The following is a 15577-nucleotide window of genomic DNA, read 5'->3' on the forward strand; positions in this document are numbered from 1 at the left end:
GTTATGGTTGAAAGTGGAAACTTATCTCTCCATGCTACATTGCTCACAGCCCGATCAATTCTCTGCTTGGTGTTTGCTGCCCCTGGCCTTCTATTGTTCCAAGTATATGGGTAACCCTTGAACCCCAAGTCCATTAAGTTAGCCAACTCTAAAGCCTCCCGAAAATCATCCATAAGCCTCTGTTGGGGTGGGGTTCGGCTAAGTTTTTTTTCCGAGCTAAAGATGGCGTTAAAATCACCGACACAAACCCAATGACCATCCACAACCGATTTCAGATTATTAAGCAAAGCCCAGGGCTCGCTGACTAGCTTCAGGCCAACCTTAGAAACCGGTAAGGAACCGGTCGTGCCCTTCATCCTCTCGGACCTTCACCATAATGTGATTGGCGGTGCAATTTATCAAGTCCATTCTTACCTCCTCCTTCCACATCAAAGCTAATCCACCACCTGAGTTTATATTCTTGACTACAATCTTGTTAGAAAAAGGCAAATCTCCATAGAATTTCTCCAGTCCCTCTTTGTCTAATCTGGTCTCCATCAGAATGCATACCACGGGAGCTTGATCCCTCATAAGCTTACGAAGGTTCCAAATTGTTCAAGTGTTCCTAAGCCCTTGGCAATTCCAGCTTAATATTTTCATTACTTCTGGCAAGGGTGGCCATCCACCCTTGTCGATTCTTCCTTATCACGGTCATCCTTTAGTGCCCCACTTTTTTTTTTTTTTTTGCTTCTCGTGAAATTCCTCATTCAGATCAACATATGGAACCCTTCTTTTCCCAAGCTGTGCCAATAGGCTGCTAGCTTCCTCATTAGTTGGCCCATAATCCATTCAGACCATTCTACACCATTTGGGCTTGATTGTTGTTGTAGGCAGCCCACATTTGGTTTGCACATGATCAGTAAAAGTAGGCACGTGATCAAAGTTGATATTCGAATTTGAAAAACTAGTAACGTTACCCACAAGATTTGATATTGTACTTTCCTTATGGAGCATATTCTCATCAAGAATAACAGAAAGATTTTGCTAAATATCAGGGGTAATCCCTGAAATCTTGCTTCCCCTATTACTACCATTCTTCCACGTGTTTTATGTGTTTACTCCTACCACTGCCGGTGATTTTCCCTGTCTTTGTTGTCCACCCCTTTCCTCACTCCCAACCTCCTTAGCACCGTCCCCTCTATTAGCTGACCTTGTTGGGCTTGCCATAGTCCATTTTGGAGGTGATCGTGGGCGTCCACCCAAAGCACGCAACCAATCTTCATACTGACATTTCACTTCACCCTCCTTTCTGATCGCAGCAAAGTGGATCACACAGTGCCGTAAATCATGCCCAAGAACACCGCAGTAATGGCAGAACAACGATAACCTCTCGTATTTAAATTTGCACCATGTGCGATGTCCTTTTGAACCCACTAGAAAGCACCCCCAACGAATCGGCTTTGAGATGGGTAACACCATGCGGACTTGCATAAACATATTATGATCATCTTGGTTCTTTTTTCTTTTTCTTTTTTCCACTTCTTCCACTGTACCTAGCCTGCTTCCCACCTCCTCAGTAACTGAAGGCGAAACCATGTCAAGAGGAGCATCCCAAATCTACAGCCACAGAGATGCGTGTTCCATACGAATATTTTTTGACGGCATACCCTTGCTCCATCTCTTTAGCATAAAGAGTTGATTATCAAAAGTCCAAGGTCCGCTACGAATTACTCATTCCATGTCAAACTTCGAGCTGAATTTGAGTTGGAATAGATTAGACCCTACGTCAAGGATCTGTAATCCTTCATTCAACCCCCATGCTCTTGTCATAGTGTTTTTTGCAGCCCTCTTATTGAAAGGTTTGCAAGTTAGGAACTTCCCAATCAAGCTTAGATTGCAACTTTCAATTTCCATAAGGCTTCCTTCATCTGAAATCTCAATAATGTCTTCTTCCTTTGTTGTCAACTTCATATTTTTTGGGCTATCAATTACGTCTTCCACCATGGGAAATCAAAGGAAAGGGACAGAGAGGATTAATGGAATAGGATAGAGAAATAAAATCGAAAGACAAAACCCTAAGGGAACCCTAGAGAGAGACGACTCATCTAGACAAGGGAGAGAGCTCCTACGTGAAGAGAGATAAATCTAGATAATTTCGATTTTTTTTTTTGTTTTGTGCAAATAATTTCGACTTGAACCTGAACACGACTTGACAACCCATTCTTGAGTCTAGTTAAAGCTGTAGTCTTATAACATGCCATACATTTCCTGATTTTATTTATCCACAAATTATTTTAAGAGCAATGTTACATTCATAAACTATTTTACAACATTTTTACAAAACGTTGATGTGACCAACATCATATTGGTTTTCATATAGACCCACTATTAATATCACTTTTTTATTTACCAATAATCACTCACCATATCTACAATTTGTAAAATATTTGTATCTCTACCGTTATTCTTTTCTTTCAATGGAAATAGGAGAATTGGTTTTGTACATTTAGTGCTTTATGTATTTCTCCCTCATAAATATGAGTTCATGTAAAGAGACCCATATGTAGGGCTCACTGCTGGATAATTTAATTAGAAAAAGAAGACTCTCTCTCTCTCTCTCTCTCTCTCTCTCTCTCTGTGGGCAAATCATGAACAGGAGAACAGGATATTTGATCATCACTTGTCAAAAAAATAAAATAAAAATTTGGGATCCTCATAATAAAAGAACCACCTTGGTGTCTTGAAGCTTGCACTGCACTACACCAACCGTGGCAGAAAGAGACATGCACTTCCACCTTGATTATACGCATGCATAAGTACTGAGCTTGAATTCATCTTATCCTCATTGTTGATTTTACTTGTGCAACTTAACGATAAGACAATCATTGAAAAGAAAGTATATTATTTTAATTTTGGACTATTTGGTTTGGAATTTATAAGAGAAAGACTACATTCAGTGTGCGTTTGTAGAGATTAAAAATTAAAATTATTTTATTATTCAGTTTATTTTTGCTACTATTCATAAATTTTATTGTACTATTTTAATTAATTTTTACATTTATTTATAGTACTTTCAACAATAATTTTTCAGTTTCAGCAAAATAAGCGGTATCCAAACATATTCTCAGTGTACGTTTAGATTAGGATTAAAAATTAAAATTATTTCACTATTCAGCTTATATTTGCCACTATTTATAGGTCTCACTGCACTTTTTGACACTATTCATAATCCTCATTATACTATTTCAACTAATTTTAACCTTTATCTACACTACTTTCAACAATAATTTTTCAATTTTAGCAAAATAAACGATATTTAAATACACATTGAATAACTCTGATGATACAAAAAAAATTTCACTACTACTTTTTAGTTTTTACAATTATACAGATTATGATTCTGAGTAGTTAATACATAATAAAAAGGTGGTTTCATACCAAAGATGTTTTTGATCTTTTATTTTTTAAAGTCCATATCATAATCTATCATCTTTATATATATATATATATATATATATAAAATCTATTACATCATTGTTCACACACACACACACACATATATATATGATATTGTTGTATCATTAATATATCAATATATATATATATATATATATATATAACCGAAACTTTTGAAACTCCCACAATTTTTCACATCAGCACAATATTAAAAAAAAAAAAACTTTTCTAAAACCAAAAATAAAAACATAAACGCAAAATACTCTTCTAAAGCCCGATAAATAGCTCTGCCATTCCCCCACACACAACTTTCTCCTTCCTCTGCCTTCTCCTTCCTCCAAAACGCAGACCCACGCTTTGCTGTTCCCCCACACACAAAACGCAGCTCATCGGCTCCACTTTTAATCCAAAACGCAGGCCACCATCAACCATTCTCTCCCACAACTCAACGGCTCCACCTTCTCCGGCACCACCCTTCTCCAACTCTACATTTGTCAGCGCTACCCATCTCACACTCACAACAGTTTCTCCTGGGGAAACCCTATAGAAGATCAAATTCTACATGGCCTTCGTCTCTTGGAATTTTAAAGAATGGTTAGTGATGTTTTTATTTTTATTTTTGGTTTTCCCCCTTACCTATTCTCTTAATTTGGAGTAAATTTGTGGTTTTAAAAAAAAAAAAAAAAAACAAAAAGAGCCTTACATTATTATTGTTCATTGAGAGCGTCAATAAGGGATAGAAAGAGTCAGAGCGGGAGAGAAAAATCCGAGGGACTTTATAATCAGACCAGAACTTTTCCAAAAACATTACTGGTAAGTTTTTAATTTTGTTCTATTGTTTTTTGGCTGTTAAGTATGATTTAGGGTTACAGTTGGGAGTTTTTCTTTTGAATGATTAGATTAGATTGATGAGTTTGGAGCCGGTAGTGGAGTTTGCTAATTTCAATTATTGGCTGCATTGCTTTCTCTTTCATATTTTGTGATTTTTCACAAGGTCATATGTCTCAATTATATATGCCCATGCTGCAGTTTCAAAATCTTTAAGGCAAAGCTCAAATAATGTCACAATAATAATTGATTTAGATATGTGCATCAAATAAGTTGGCAAAATTTACCCTTTTACCTTTTTATGTACAATCATTATTTGCTTTAAGTAAAGAAACAATCTTGAGCTCTAAAATCTATAGAGCTATTATTTAAAAATATTTATATGTGATTGTGTGGCTTTTTGCAATAACTAAGTATGTTGCAAAATAGCAGCAGTACATTCATTGCATTAAGAAACGGTATGTTTAGAAAATTTTAGTTTTGTTCTAACAATTCCATATTATTCTCTTACAAGCTTTATTCTGTTACATGATGCATCTTCTTTCTCCATGTGTTTAAACTGCGTTCCAACATTTTCATCAGGCAAGAGTATCCTGCGAGGTGTATGTAAATACGAACAACCGGACAATTGTCCACCAAGATTGCTACCCTGAGGTGAGCTTTTATTTATATAAAATTGCTGTTTTAGTTGCACACATAAGGAAACTTTTTTGTCATATCAAAACTTTTCTAATTTGACTTTAAAAATATATAACAAACTCTTGGAGAAAAAACACCGTTGTTTGATCTTTTAAGAAAATATAGATTCTAATTTAAAAATATATAGATTCTAATTTAAAAGCGGTTTGCACATTCCAGTCATTTTAAAAGGGTGTTGGTGATTTGCTTGAAATAATTGGGATTGTTGTTCTAATTGAAGGGGTTGCTGATATTTTCTAGAGGTATGAAAGGCTTGGTTTAGAATATACAAAAGATAGATAATTCCATTCAATTATAATCCTACTTTCGTGGAGGAAATGAGGACATGAAGACAAACATCTCATTTTTGGTTGGTCAGGCTATTTTCTTGCAACATAGACAATTTTATATATAATGTTCCTTTTCCGCATTGAGATATATATATATATATATATATATATTTTTTGAAAGTTTTTTTCACTTTGAATTTCACTTTTAGTCACGTTATTAATAAAGAGATATCTGCCTTACTAATAATTTATTTTTATTTTTATTTTTACTTTTCCGCGTTGATATTGACCCGGTTTGGATACCACGTTTAGTTGCGGTGCGTTTTCTCCCTTTTTTTTTTTTTTTTTTGGCCGGCTTTTTTGACTTTGGGGGACAAAATTCACTGTGCATGTACTATGCGTGCACTGTTTACGCACTGTTCATGTAATATTTAATATTAAAAGTGGGTCCCACAATACTATTCACACATTTAAAAATTATTTTGCTACAGTGTTTTCAACAACAATCAGTTTTTATCAACTTTTAGCAACAATAAGTCCTATCCAAACGGACCCATTGTTGTATCATTATCATTATCATTAAAAAATAACACAAAACATAATATAAAATTCATTATTTCTGTTTCCTAAAACAACCACCGCAACTATACCTAATTATTCAAGCCGCCTAAAACAAAACAGTTTTTATCAACTTTTAGCAACAATAAGTCCTATCCAAACGGACCCATTGTTGTATCATTATCATTATCATTAAAAAATAACACAAAACATAATATAAAATTCATTATTTCTGTTTCCTAAAACAACCACCGCAACTATACCTAATTATTCAAGCCGCCTAAAACAAAAAAAGCCGCCTATTTAATTGCAGATTCTTTGCCGTCAGAAAATCTGGTAATTATTTTTGTCGCCGGAGTTTTGGTACTAAAGGATCCCATCAAATATCTGCCTCAGGATTGACTAATTGACTTTGGAGTTGGACATCCGTTTCTACCGTCCATAACATCCATAATTAAAACATGAAAGAAAAAAAAATTTCAGACATTTTCTCAATTGTCTTGGTAAGCTGCGAGGGAGGAACTAAAAAGCTTTTACATTTAATTTAATGAAATTTTTAACGAATAAACTAAAAATATTAATTTAATAAATATTTTTTAAAATTTTATAAGAAAAAAATTGAAAGCTGTGGGTGTCTTTTTTGCTCCAAGCCAAAGGTTGTACCTTGTAGTCTCTGGTTGTTTGTGAAGATCTCACATCAAAAGTAACTCTCTCTTTCTCCAAGCCTTATAAGCGTGAGCTTGAAATGAGGGAGTACCATCAGTTAATCTTTGACTTTTTGTGACGATCCCACATTAAAAGTAACTCCTTCCCCCCAAGCCTTATAAGCGCGAGCTTAAAACGATGGAGTGCCATCAGTTATATGAGGGAGTACCATTAGTTAATAAGGCTTATAAGGCTTGGGGGGGGAGGGAGTTACTTTCGACGTGGGATCATCACAAAAAGCCAAAGGCTACAAGGGACAACTCTTGGCCTAGAGCAAAACAGGCACCCACAAAAGCTTTTTATATTTTATAAAAAAAATTAAAATTGTTTTAAAATAGTCTATTAACAAATATTTTAAAGATACCCCTGTCAATTGAAAGCATTCATTTATTGTGTTCATAAGATCTTGAATTATGTTAAAATATTTATAATTTAATTTACATTTACTTATGTTTTAAATGGAGATGTATAAATTCAAATTCACATTTCATGATTTTTTTTTTAAATAAAAAAAATACAACTTTTTAACAACTATTGATTTGAAATTTCTCATTAAAAAAGAATAAAAAAAGAAAAAACCATTGATGTGATAAATTGCACTTGAAATCATATCATTTTCACCCATATATTTTTATAGAAAATATCAATTAAAATATTTACTTTGACATTTAAATCATAAAACATTTTGTATCACCTACAATTATTAAAGTAAAATAAATAAAAGACAAAACTCAAAACGTGTCGAGGTTAATTTAGATGGTGTCGGATTAGGCATTAGGGATATTGACAAGAAGAGGTTGAACTTGAAGGTCGCCCTTAACGTGTTGACAATCGCAACTCGCGAGCCTCACCCACTTCACTTTGTAGCCATCCAAATTCTTTCCTTATCTTATGAACAACTCAACCGAGTAGAAAAACAGTGACCGAAAACCACGTGTTTTTATTGGGCGACATGTCTCTTTTTCCAAGTAGTTGCAACATTTTAAGCAAGCAATTTGGAAAAGAGAGAAAAAAAGGGGTGAAAGGACCAGTTAATATTGATGTAGGAATGTGAAACCCTGAAAATAATGGAAAGTGAAAGCAAGGTACAAAGTACGTAGCTGCTTGCCTGTTTCTGAAAGCTCCTTAAAGTCAAAATGGCGCATTTTGCATGTTGCTAATGAAAATTGAAACCCACACACACATTTAGCGTGTTGACTATCAAATCAAATTTGAGTTTGCTTGGACTTAATATTGATATTCCTTTCTTGACATAATAAAATAATGTAGGGTTTGGATTAGAGACCATGCCTCACGCCATTGATATATTCAAACCCAAGATTCGGCATACAATACAAATTTAATCTATTCCCATATGCATTTTTGACCTTTTTTCACTCAAATTTTCAATTTCTTTTTGCCGAATTGTTTTTTTTTTTTTAATTGTTTCTGCGATTAGATTCAATAATTGTTAGGATAAGCTATGCCACAATTTCCTATTTAATTATTTATTTTGTCACATGGAGTAAAAAGCTACTCCACAAAAATCCAAGAACATATTGACTATATATTAATCATGTTTTTTTGCTTTTTTCTAGAAACTCGGTGGCTTGATATAATATAGCACCATACTAGCATAATAGAGAGCCTCCCCCACCCCAATGCACACGTTTTATTTTTTAATTTTCCCGGAAAGAGAGATAAATTTATTCAAAGTAATAATTAAAAACATTACACTGTAACCAGTTGCCCTTCACCGCCTTCAGGCAAGGTTTTTAGCCATGTGTTGTGAAGTACTAGCAATCACAACAAGACATATTTTAATGACATATAAAGCAAACATTTAGCTCTCACGCAGGAACTTTCATCTCTGCATCTCGCCTGCTTCCCTATTACTACACGAGACACAGCTTGCAGTTCAAAAGTCTTGCATAAATTTTTTTCTTTCTTTCTTCGTCTTCTTTTCCCTGCTAAAATTCTATGGGCAAAAAAAAAATCTTATTTTAATAAATAGACAACTAAAAACAAACTAAGAAATAAGAGACTATAATGTCTTGAAGCAATTTTTTATTATTATTTTTATTCTAAGATAATTTCTTGATCTTCTATATATATGCATGTATAGCTGTATATTTCCTTTTCTTTTTTTCCCCTTCAAATTGTTTATGCGATGGTGTTAGATCTGAAGTACACATGTTTCCTTTTTATTCTTGGTACCAAATGGCTGAAAAGGATTACAAGATCAACAGTCTTTTTTTTTTTTTTTTCTTTTTTTCATGAATAGATTAACATTAAAAATCTATCGACTTGTTATTAAAGTGATTGTACTAATAATTACATTTTTTGTTTCTATTATAACTATATGACGAAATATTGTCAAAAATAAGTTTCGCCAAAAAAAAAAAAAAAGTACATTGAAACAAAATCTGATACAAATTTAGTATAACATCAATTATAGATTATTTTCAAAGTTTTAAAAATAACTGATTTAAATAACAGAATTAAAATGTATTATAAATTAATTTTGTGTCTTTTCTTAGTATATGTTTGGATTTAGCATCTACGTCTATGTCTGCGAGTTTCCTTCTTTTTTCTTTTTTTTTGATGCACGTGTTTTATTGTTTCAGGAGACATAAAATACTGTTCACGGAACTCACAACTACTTTATTAAAAAAAATATATTAAAAATAGGTTTCACAAAACTATTCACACCTTTAAAAATTATTTTACTAAAGTGTTTTCAATTTTTAATTTTCAGTAAAATAAATTATATCTAAATGGACTCTTAGTCTAAACTCTGCCGGTTTGCCCCCTCTTGCCTTACATTGTGCTTTAATAGAGAGAGAGAGAGAGTCCTCATTAATAATATATTCATTAGCATTTTCCATATATATATATATATATTATGGTAGCTATTGTTATATAAATCTTATCGTACTAGCTAACACATTCTATTAAACTGTGAACCGTCCTATAAACCTATATTTTTACATAAATAAACCGAAAAATCATAAAATATGAGAAATAACTAAAAACGGAGGGTTAAATTACGAAATTCTAGAACAATATCAATTGAACTAAATCGATTATTGTTAAGAAAAGAAGTGATGTCATTTTTTTCCCTTCATTCAAGAACCCAAATTTCAAAAAAAAAAAAAAAAAAAAAACTAAATTACTTAAAAGTTATATTTTCCTCAGTGGAACCCTAGAAGTTGTTGAAATTAGCATCAAGCAAGTCGGCGAAATCCTACATAGATTTCTTCCCCAAGTTGCCGTCACCCTTCGATGTCCACGGAGGCCTAGTTTTAGTTTAGGTTTAGGCCATGGGAGATAGAGAGTGGCTATGGCTAGCTTCGGCCATGAAGTTAAGGTTTTAGAGAAGAGTAAGTTTGCTTTGAGAGAAGATGAGAGTTCGAGAGTACGAGTGAGAGGTTCGTTGATGAGAGAGGAGAAAATTTTCGAAAAGAGAGAGGGAGAGAGAGAGATTGAAGGAAGTTTCTACTTTCTAGTTTCTAGAGGGAAGTGAGAAATCGGCTGAGGAGATAAGGAGAGCTGGGTCGAGTTAGACCCTACCTATTTGGTCCATTAGCTCAGCGTCTAAACCCAATGGACTCAATTCAGAGTTCAAACCCATCAGCTCAGGTCCATTCCTGAACCAACCCAAATTTGCGTTTTAACCCTCCAATTTTCACATAATTACATTGTTGGCCCCAAACGTTTTCAAATTTACATTAAAACCCTCCAATTTTCAAAAAATTACAATTTTTTATCCCAAAAATTTGATAAAATTACAAAGATGCCCTCTGATTCACAAAAATTAAACTTTGACCCTTTTCACTTTTCAAATCACATTCTAACCCTTAAACTTTTGTAAAATTACATTTTGACTCAATTTTTTGAAAATACAATTTCAACCCCAAAACTTTCCAATATACTCTTTTTTACCCAAAATCTTTCCAAATTGCATTTTGACAGCTCAACTTTCATAAAATTTCATTTTCAACCCAAAAACCTTTTCCAAATTGCATTTTAACCCTCCAAATTTCACAATATTACAGTTTTTACCCTAAAGTCTTCTAAAATTACAATCTGACTCCAAGATTTTCAAAATTACAAAATGACCTCTAAAACTTCCAACACAAATGTCTTTTAGGTGACAAAAATGCCTTTTAAATCATTGTTTTGCCGTAGCTATATTTAATTTAAGAATGTAATTTGTATTCTTAGAATAAATTGTTCATACGTTCATGCATTTTGCACATGTCTACAGGCTCATATGTATCCTATGATAAGCTTCCTTCCTTTTATTGCTTATGCACATGCACAACATCCACTCTTTTAAAATAAAATGATAAATACCTTTTTCTCTAAAAAAATGATAAATACCTTAGATGTAATTTAAATTGCGAGATCTAATATTAAATTCAAATCAAGATACTATCATTTTGGATAAGCATGGTAGGATGTTTAACACCTTTTCTACAAGTAACTAAGCTTCTAGATCCATGTCTTCTAGTTCGAGACATTTTGTTATTTTCTATTTTAGCCTAGGGGTCCTTAGGGTTTTCTTAGTTAATTTAGATAATAAAATCAATTAGATTTAGATGATCAAACACAGCTTGGAATTCCAATAATTGGTGCCGACTCCTTAAAATGAAAAAAATTAAGGAAGTTCACTCACACCCACATAACCCTAGTGTTGTACACATTGTCACACATTTTACAATAAACACATGTCACCCAGTGAGAGCCCTCAATGGTTGTGGGGATAATGCTGCATGCGGTCAAAATCTAGGTACAACAACTAGTATCAATCCTATTAATGATTTTGTTTTCTTGACAATAATATATTTAGACTTTGGAACTCTTGTTTTCTTTATTTCTGTATGTTTCGGTTAATATAGATAAGAAAAAGGGGGAACAGATTTAGTTATATATATATATATATATATATTAATGTAGTTTTGGTGAGTAAAACATAATTTAGAGTATTTTCAATAAAGTTGATCAAATGAGCTTTTTATTTTTTATTTTTTATATTTATTTTGAGAAGCCAAACCCAAGTGCCCAAAATGAACTAGTTCCACACAAATTTTTTAATTTACAATTTCTCAAAGTCTTATTTTTCTCTCATTGTCGTAGTCAATAGGTTATCTTTTTTGTCATCAAAGTTGAATTTTTTTTCCCTTTTGGCTTTGGATTGGGTACCAAATAGGATATGTTAACATTTTATTTATATAAGTCACTTTATGATAGCCTTTGGCTTTGGAGACAAAGAAAATTACTTTGAGATTTAGTACACTTTGATGAAGAATTAACTTGAAATGTATTAAAAAAAAACAATCATTATGTGTTTTCTTAACATTGAATAGATGCAAGTTTTATTTTTCATATATTCATTTAATATTGATTCTTCATTGATATTGCAAATGCCAATATCTCAAAATTAAACCTCATGTCCTTAGAAATCCCATTTCTTGGGGGTAATAACCCTTGTTAAAATTTTATGATTGCGGAATTCTACTCCTATTGCTTAGAATTCACAATTCTTAGGGTTAAATTCCTCTTGCGTAAAATTACCAAAATCACAAAATTAAACCTCTAGTGCTTAGAAATTCAATTTCTGGGGGTTTAAAAACCTTGTGATTAGAATTACCTAGATTGTAAAACTAAACCTCAAGTGCTTATAATTCATGTTTTTTGTGATTGAATTCCTCTTGGTTAAAATTCTTAAGATCTTTGAATTTAACACCTAACGCATGCAATTCCCAAAATTTCAGAATTCAACTCATATTGCTTAAAATTCCAAATACCTTTGAATTCAATCCCTAAGGCTTAGCATCACTAAGATATTTGATTTAAATCTTAACCTCTAGGGCTTATAATTTCAATTCCTTGAGATTAAACGCCTTAGAGTAGGAATTCCTACAGTAATTCATAGTTTACGGAGTAATTCACAGTTTACGGAATTTGTGGTTGAACCAATGGTATGGTTTGGTTTTAATAACACTAAAATATACTCACTCTTCAAATGACCGAGATAATTTAAATACTCTACACCCTAGATCAAACAAAAAGTGAAAAAAAAAACCATTCAAGAGGTTCAATTTTTATCTATATATAAACAACTAAGCATAGTGCAAAAAGCCTGTAGCGTAAAAAATAAATAAAAATGACATATAAGTGTTAAGGTACTCCACACGCAATACTAATACTCTTAAAAGAGTTACTTTGATCTTAGTCATAGTTTTAAAAATCAAACTAGACAGTTCAACTGGTTCAACTGAGAACCGAGCACCAATTGGTCTGGTAAAAAGCTCCAAAACTGAGAATCGGGAACCGTATCGGTTTTAGAAACCATGATCTTGATCCCTAACTTCGGATAAAAGTTAGTAATCCCTTATTAAATTTTATCTTAATATGCACTATGTCATATCCTACAAATATCAAAATATACATGATAATTATTGTGTTCATTTAAAAAAAATATAGTTGTTATGATTTTCTTTCTTTCAAAACACACCAAGTTCAAATTATTTATGTTAAGTTTATACATAATAATTAATACTTTTATTCTCACAAATTTTAGTTAGAATAAGCTTTTTAACAGAAAAAATATAAACAAGTTTATGTTTATTAGTATTGTTGTTATTGTTATTGGTATTATGTTATTGCTATTCCATATTTTTATTATTGGTTTTTTACCATTATTATGAGTTTGTTAAAATATCCAAAAATAAAATATGGCTCTAAAGAGATTTAAGGTTTGATTTGTCCTAATTTCTATCACAGAGTTTGTTAACAGCCATGGGTGTCCTATTTAATAATTATCATTTCATGTAGAGATAGGGATGCAAATTTAAAAAAAAAAAAAAAAAAAAAAAAATCCAATGGATTTCTTTGTTCAATAAATTTGGCTCCTTTCTCTAGCAACTTTCCTTGTTGCCCTTACATCTAACTACCACATAGGAATGAGTTAAATTATTTTATGGACAAATTAAAATGCTAATAACATTTTATTTTGGGCGAAAACACTATTTTGGTCCCTACATTTTGGTGTCACAGTCAATTTGGTCCCTATATTTTAATAGCAATCAATTTTGTCTTTATTATTTTTAACTTGCAATCAATTTGGTCTCTGCCATTAATTCAGTAACGGAAAATGCTGACGTGGCTAACAGATTGCATAATTGGCACACTTGATGCTTATGTGGCAAATAAAATTAAATAAAAAATATTTAATAGACATTTAGAATGCTAGGTCAGCAATTAAATTGAAAAATAAAATCAATTTCTCAATTTTAAAGAAAGAAAAAAATATATTGTTAGAGCATTCTTTGCTTTTCTTTTATTTTCTAAGCAACCAAACACGAACACATAAAAATCAAAATTACCAGTATAATTTACATAAACCCAGATTTGAAAGCAACATATAATTTATCCAGATTTTTCTTTTGCCTTGAAAATTTGACACCTATGGTCATAAAGACTTAAACTCTAAACTCTCTTCCCACAGACCAAATGCCATGGCTCTAAACTCTAACCCTTTTCTCTCTCTTTGATTTAAAGAAGGCAAAGCCTCCTTGCTCTGTCACAACCCTCGGACATCTATAAATCTCCGCCAAGTCTTTCCGCCGTCAAACCTTTGCCACTGATTCAATGCTAGAGAGAGATCAAAGAGTCAAAATCGAGCCATATTTAAAAATGGGTTTCTTGTTAGATTTGTTGGCTTTTCATAGGTTACGGGTATATGATAGATTTGTAATGAATTAGCTTTTTGTTATGTAAAGATTCTTTGGAATGATAATGAAATATTGGGTTTTCTTTTATGGATGGTCATTTGGGCTAATAATTCAAAACAATCTCATAAAATTTAGCAATTGATTTAATTTTTTTGATCTCTTTGATTTCGTATTTCTGCTTTGATTTTTTTAGTTAGATCCACATTTGTTTAGTTTACCTGCTCCTGTTTGGTTCGTGAGAAAACATAGTGAAAATAATGGAGCATAAAATTTTGAATTCTCTACGGTTTTTTTTTTTTTTTAAGTGTTTGTGTTTGATTGCTAAGAAAATGCAAGAAAAACTAAGAACGCTCTAACATTCTTTTTTCTTTCTTTAAATTTGCAAAATTGATTTTATTTTTGAATTTAAGTGCTGACCTGGTTTTTTAGATATCTATTAAATTTTTTTTTTGCCACATAAGCGTCAAGTGTGTCAACTATGCAATCCGTTAGCCACGTAAGCATTTTTCGTTAATGAATTAACGGTAGGAACCAAATTGATTACTATTAAAATGTAGGAACCAAATTGACTGTGACACCATAATGTAAGGACCAAAATAGTGTTTTCACATTTATTTTTTACAATAATTGAGGTGACAATCAATCATAGGTCAAAATAAAATGAAATAAGAGTGTTGTGAAAATGTTTTAAAATTTTTGTTATGTCCAAAATTTTCTTATTACATTTTTAAATGAATTTATTTAATGAGTTATTTTTTAAAATTTCTTTTTCTAGAAATGATTGTTGTTGGACTTGTAGTTGCCAGGGGTGGTGCCACCTTAAGGCCAAGGTGGTCCCAGGACCACCTTGACCTGAATTTTTTTTTATATAATAATTTAAATTTTTTTATTTGTCTATCATTCAAAAATAAAAAAAAAATTAGGAACACCCTCCATTTTTTTATGCTAATAAAATTAAATTTTGTTCCATAATTTGTTCTACATTCAGTGGACAAATGATTGCTTAGTTATGTACACTGAAAGAGATGTAGCTTGTAGCATTGATAATGAGACTATCATGCACCGATTTTAAAATATGAAAACTCGTAAAAGGTAATTGTAAACTTTATGTATTTGTGTGTTTTTTTATTGTTGTTGTTTTCAATATATTAGTAGCTTTTTATATTTTTAAATATACAAAAATTATATATATATATATATATATATATATTAAATAACTTTTTGAATACACGTTTTGCACTATAAAGGTGCAGTTTGGATAGCTGAAATGCAACGCGTTTTGTGTCTACATTTTAGCCTTTTTTTTTTTTTTTTTTTCAACGCATGAACAGTGCAGGAGACATTGTGCATTGTTCATGAGAC

The 15577-nt window shown here is 31.9% G+C and overlaps 1 long non-coding RNA gene across 3 annotated transcripts; it reads left to right on the forward strand.

The window, feature by feature from the left end:
- The first annotated feature begins 3736 nt into the window (after nucleotides 1-3736).
- LOC136068391 (uncharacterized) lies at nucleotides 3737-5393 on the forward strand. 3 transcript variants are annotated; one of them, XR_010629749.1, is made up of 4 exons: nucleotides 3737-4029; nucleotides 4158-4248; nucleotides 4846-4917; nucleotides 5183-5393. It is a non-coding gene; the product is annotated as an uncharacterized LOC136068391 (long non-coding RNA). The 3 variants fall into 3 exon arrangements; XR_010629750.1 differs by having other exon boundaries at nucleotides 4170-4248; XR_010629748.1 differs by lacking the exon at nucleotides 4158-4248 and having other exon boundaries at nucleotides 5183-5391.
- The last annotated feature ends 10184 nt before the right edge of the window (nucleotides 5394-15577 follow it).

This window comes from Quercus suber, unplaced genomic scaffold (genome assembly GCF_002906115.3).
Source record: "Quercus suber isolate HL8 unplaced genomic scaffold, Cork oak 2.0 scaffold_113, whole genome shotgun sequence".
Taxonomy (NCBI): Eukaryota; Viridiplantae; Streptophyta; class Magnoliopsida; order Fagales; family Fagaceae; genus Quercus; species Quercus suber.